Here is a 6,000-nt window from a genome sequence, read left to right as displayed (position 1 = left end):
AGTTGTGCGTGGCTACGCAGAAGGGCCCCCCGTGTTGAGGGTCAGCATGGTGGATGTGTTGTTGCCTACCCTCTCAACTTGGGGTCGGACCGCCCAGGATCCAGTTGCAGAGGGAGATGTTCAGTACCAGGGTCCTGAGCTTGGTGATGACCTTGGAGGGCACTGTAGTGTTGAATGCTGAGCTATTAGTCAATAAACAGCATTCTCACATAGGTGTTTCTGTTTTCCAGGTGGGAGAGGGCAGTGTGGAGTGCAATAGAGATTGCTTCATATGTGGATCTGTTGGGGCAGTATGCGAATTGGAGTGGATCCAGTGTGTCTGGGATGATGGTGTTGATGTGAGCCATGACCAGCTTTTCAAAGCATTTCATGGCTACAGATGTAAGTGCTATGGGCAAAAGTAATTTAGACAGGTTACCTTGGTGTTCTTGGGCACAGGGACTAAGGTGATCTGCTTGAAACATGTAGGTATTACAGACTGCGTCAGGTAGAGGTTGAAAATGTCAGTAAAGAAACTTCACAGTTGTCCGGAACAGCTGGTGCTCTCATTCATGAGTTAATATTGCTTGCCTTGACACGAGCATAAAAGGAATTTATACTGTCTGGTAGGCTTGTGTAACTGGGCAGCTTGCGGCTTGGTTTCCCTTTGAAAGCCGTGATAATTTGCAAGCCCTGCCACATCCGACGAGCGCCACAGTCGGAGTAGTAGCATTCAATGTTAGTCCTGTATTGGCATTGTGACTCTTTGATGGCTCGGTTCTGGTTGGGATATTGTGACGACCCTCCCACTCGGTCTGCCAAATTCTTTCTCTCTGCTCTTGTTTCCCTTAATAGGATGTCGGTGGGCGGAGCTGGGAGGGTTGTCAGCAAAATGGGACACACCTGGGCTTGGGTGTGTCCTGGGGATAAACACACCTTTCCCCCATACATCAAGGAGACTCTCTCCATGCAGATACACTGTTGTTTTTGGTTGCGCACCAGCTGTTGTTAACAATAAGACACACACCTCCCCCATTAACCTTACCCAAATCTGCCATTTGGTATTGACAATGCATAGAAAAACCATCTAGAAGTAAATATTATCCATGTTCTTGTTCAGCCACGACTCCGAGAAAAATAGAATATTACAGTTCACCAGGTCCCGTTGATAGGATAGTCAAGAACGAAGCTTGTTCAGTTTGTTCTCTAGTGATTGTACGTTCGCCAATAGAATGGAGGGTAGAGGGTGTTTATTTACTCGCCAACGTAGTCTTGTCAGGCAGCCCTCTTGTTTGCCTCTCATGCGCCGTCTCTTCCTCTTTCAAGTCCCGGAATTAGGGCCTGGTCTGGAATAAGCAGTACATCCACAGCTGCCGACTCGCTGAAGTAGAAATCTTCATCCAAATTGAGGTTAGTGATCGCTGTTCGGATGTCCGAAAGCTGTTTCCTGTCATAGGAAATGATTGCGGAAATATTATTTACAAGAAAAGTTAAGATCAGCATAAAAATACACACAAAATAGCATAATTGGCCAGGAGCCCGTAAAACGGTTGCTATCTACTGCAGCTCCATCTTCATACCAAAATGGCTGCTGTGGCTACTGCTAGCTAGCATGAGGATGAAAATGGCAGTTTTCATAGAAAACTGGTAGTATTTCAATCTTCTTGATGTATAAGTGTGGATAAAGGTAAAATTTGGAGTACAATGGCATATCCCATCACTGCATTGAGGTATGTTTTCCGACCTATATCTTGCGTTAGCTCCATGATGTCTTTGATGTAACCTACCCATTCATAGAAGCCAACTGCTTAAGTGCCTATTGACTGTAGTATCTTCTTTAAGGGGGTGCTCTTTCGTTAAGATTCCTGACACTCGGTCTCAACGTTAACACGCATCGCTTGCGCTACTGTTTTGGAAACATAAGGAGCATATCTTTCATATTAGCGAGGAAATATTTACTTAAATAGAAATATACACTTGCTGTAGCATTTGTAGCACAATGGGTCCTGTATCCACACAATTTTTTTTAGAAAAGACATACGACAATGGAATGTAAGAGGAAGAATTTAATAGCATTCTCCAAGATATACATGCTCAGACTACAACAAAAAGAGGTCTTGAGGAACCTCTTAAATGGCTAAAGTGTCTGTGCAATCTTGCTAACTGGCTACTGCAACAGTGCATGTTTTGGGCTTTTTGGCCCATTAATGGAAAAGGTGAGCACATGTTGTATAGAGGAATGTACATCAGACATGATTTATGACAACATTTCTATATGCCATGAAATGAAACGTATTTCAAATCAAATCAAATTGTATTTGTCACATGCACCGAATACAACACATTACAAGCCCTTAAATAACAATGTTTTAAGAAAAATACCCCAAAATTTAAAAAAATAAATAAAAGTAACAAATAATTAAAGAGCCGCAGTGAAAGAGAAGTATCTTAAAGTAGACAGGAAATCAGATCCATATTACTGCACAAACTTTCCATCTACACGTCACTGCCAGATGATTGCATTACAATCAAAGGTGATTTTGTGCAATTACTAATCAGCTTCAACCTGGAGAACAACACGGTCCTTGGAGTGTCTGCTGCTGCCGTTCATGGTGACATGACAAAGGACACTGCACAGAGTAAGATCCAACAATACATCTGTATCGATCTATCTATCGATCACATCTACTTGTTTTGTCTATTCTTTGGGCAGGAATTCCTGATGGTCCGGTGCAGCTGATCTTTATCTCTCCTGAAAGCCTGTTCATCGACCAGTGGTGGTCCTGGCTGAGGACCATCAAGGACAGGATATGCCTCCTGGCTGGGGACAAGGTGCACTGCATGACATTTAGAGCTTAAAAAATAAATAAACGTATTGATGTCATTTGTCTCTTGCAAGCACATCATGCAACTCAAGTACATGCAGTAACTGTAAACACTTAACACATTCTTTGACACCATAATTCCCACCCCTGCAGAGAACTATACCTAAGCATGTGACATCTTTCAATAACTTACCATTCTTTATTACTATTAATGCAATGAGTTTCACCAAAGTAACTCTGGTTTCAGATAAACGGTAATACTGTATGTACGCACACAAACATAAATAGGAGAGCCCAACAGCTAAATCATACATCACACTTAAAAACAACATTGGAGAGATGTAATTGTTAAACAATTTAACTGCATCACAGGGGTGAATCCTTAAGGGAGACATATTTGAAGGTGCCTGCCGTCAGGGTCATCTTAATGGCTTGTTGCCCAATTCTGATGCTCACTGTCACAGCCACAGAGGCAATGGTGGATGACATGATAGAGAAGATTAATCTCCTCGTGTAGTCTGGCTGGATTGTCTCGGTTCTTTCCAACAGGTAATAATCTATGCGTTTACAATTTCCATGAAGAAATGCAATGGCAATATAAGGAATGCAGTTGTTTAATTGAATGATCATGTCTACAAAGTGTTCCTACACATAGCCAAAGTCCAGTTTGTAACATGCTCCTTAAAATCTGTGTTTTTATTCGATATTATTACATTTGGTGGCCTTTTTCATTTTACTGACATGTACAGGAGTGGCAGATGGCCATATACGCTTCCTCTCACATGGCACCGTTTTACTGTGTAGGAGTGCGAGGCACTCAGGACAAATGAATGTCCCATGGGTAGGGGACACATTTGGAAAAACTAGTTTAGCAGTCCAGGGACTGGCTACTGAACCAAGACTGCACCTTTTAAAAAGCCTATGTTTCTTCTCAAATTCTCTGCTTCGGTTGCAGCAATTATTTGAGGAAGACATTGAAGAACACAAAAATACGTATACAACAAGAAATGAAAACACGTGTAAATAAATAGAAATGAGAAATATGTTATGAGAAAAAATAAAAAAATACTATAATAAATTACGATATCAGTTTGAGTTTGGTCTAGGATGCTATAGGGATGCTAGGATACTCTAATATGCACTAGAATTTAGTAGGGACAGGTGCTGCATTTTCTTTCGCCTTTTGTACAGAGTGGTGCAACGTGATGATGTCATTGGAGAAGTTTGCTTCACAAATATCTGGAGGCACCAGGTAGGCACACACGTACAGCCATGTGGATCTGTGCAAAATTGCGCAATAAGTGTATATTTTTTATTTGAAAGATTATTTCTCGCTGATATTAAAGATAAAGGGCATGGGTGACCAAGAAAAATGAATTGGTACAATTTAAGGCCAAGTGGCAAACAACAATGCAGGCGCTAGGAATAGGGGTATGAGCATGCAGATCTGGGCAGATGAGATGTTATTTTTTGTGTGTCTGTAAGTTGTTGTTCGTATGTATACGTTTGTATCTGGAGTGAAACCTTTTTTTAAGATAAGGGGCATATCAGCATATGTTTTGAAAACCAGTTTGAAATGGATGATTATTGACGTTTCTAAACATTAAAACATAGTGTCGGAATTGTAGTTCACATGAAGCCAATAGTGGGTGAATGTAAGGGCTGAAAACCCTACAAACAGAGATAAATCTAACCATGATTGCGTTCAAACCCCAGTGCAGCTCAGTGTAAACAAGCATAATGATAGGATCTGTTTCTTCTGGTAAGTCCTACAGTACATTATGAAGTTCAATTAATTGTACAGACAGGGTTTCTGTCACGAGCTACATAAGCTAATAAGTGTGACTGACCAATTATTCCAAGTGTACATAGGTGGCCCTGGCTATATAAAAAAAACATTTTTGTATTAAAGACTGTCGAATCGATCGCTTGTTGTGAATGTCAATGACCCCAAGAGGACGAAACACGCGCATCTGCGCAGTTGTCTCTCACGACCACAGAGGAGAGCGACTACAGCAACGCCGTATATCACGTGACCTTGTGCTGGCTGAGTGACTCGTGTTAGCAGGTAATAAAAAGCAAATCTCGTTCAGGCGCTCAATGTTTTTCTTTATACTTGAGCCAATTTGAACCCTTTCATAGTCTTGTCCCTCTTGAAGTGTAATGTCACCGATCCATTTGTCTGTTTACACTAGCTTTTCAGTCTTTATTTCGTTATTTTCTTTTGGCTTTTTCCCGACAAGTAATGTCGGGGGTTGGATTGTGTGCTGTGTGGCCATTTTCGTTAGAATTGATAAAGCTTTGTGGTTAGCTAGCATGTTATGATACCCGAAGAACGGCTGTTTGTGATTGACCCTTGGGAAGAACCCCCGTTAGTAACGTTAAACATTCAACGTGTGAGCAGGAATATCAGCCCGTCGTGTTTTGGTATCTTATCTGCCGTAGATTGCCTAAACTGCATCGCTAACTAGCTAACGTTAGCTAGATACTTCGCTAGCTAGGACAAAGGGGTCCCACTGTCGGTCACTTTTGTGTATTATTTGTAATTTACAGTAGGACTAAAATCCACGCCAGTGGTGTATTTGAAACGCGCGCCGTTACATTTCAGCTAAAAACATTATCAAAAGTGTCAAGACAATTAAACAGTTAAGTGATTGTAAATGTCATATAAAGGCATGCGTTCTTTATCATTAATTATAACTTCGCTAAATATTATGGCAAGTTATCCATAACACTTTAGTCTATTGTTTGCACACATTTGACGGATTCTATACCAGTGTTATATAAACATTTATGCATGTTTACTATTCGAGTGTGTTTGTCATATATTGTGTAGATGAAAAAGGTTTTATGAGTAACCAGCTAGAGGATGATGCCAAACTCCGTAGCTGCGGTAACTTGTATTATTGGACAACAGCAGGGAAATCTCTGTCGAGTTGACACAATATCTCATTACATTGTCTTGCATGGGAATGCGCTCGAATGAGAGTTGTAAACAAAAAAAATATAGGCCCTGGCTGTCTTTTCGGTAGTGTATTGCCTTCGCAAAGTCAACCTGATGTTGATGCTGCTGTCATCTCAGCTACAGATCAATAATCGAGCCCGTGTTTATTGTTGCATTACTGGAAGTTGCCAATGGCAGCTATGGTCACTTCGCCACTGACCTGCAGCTGCATTGTCCTCAGATATGAACCAG

The 6,000-nt window shown here is 41.2% G+C and overlaps 1 protein-coding gene across 2 annotated transcripts in view; it reads left to right on the top strand.

The window, feature by feature from the left end:
- The first annotated feature begins 4,772 nt into the window (after positions 1-4,772).
- The window catches only part of ubap2a (ubiquitin associated protein 2a), a 38,038-nt gene continuing 36,810 nt past the window's right edge, over positions 4,773-6,000 (top strand). For both annotated transcript variants that reach the window (XM_024401627.2, XM_024401626.2), the window contains exon 1: positions 4,773-4,872. The gene's annotated coding sequence lies outside the window, so the exon portion shown is untranslated. The remainder of the gene's footprint in view (positions 4,873-6,000) is intronic.

This window comes from Oncorhynchus tshawytscha, linkage group LG02, assembly GCF_018296145.1.
Source record: "Oncorhynchus tshawytscha isolate Ot180627B linkage group LG02, Otsh_v2.0, whole genome shotgun sequence".
NCBI lineage: Eukaryota > Metazoa > Chordata > Actinopteri > Salmoniformes > Salmonidae > Oncorhynchus > Oncorhynchus tshawytscha.
Note: the sequence above shows the minus strand (reverse complement) of the source record. Positions and strands in the feature narration are given on the sequence as shown.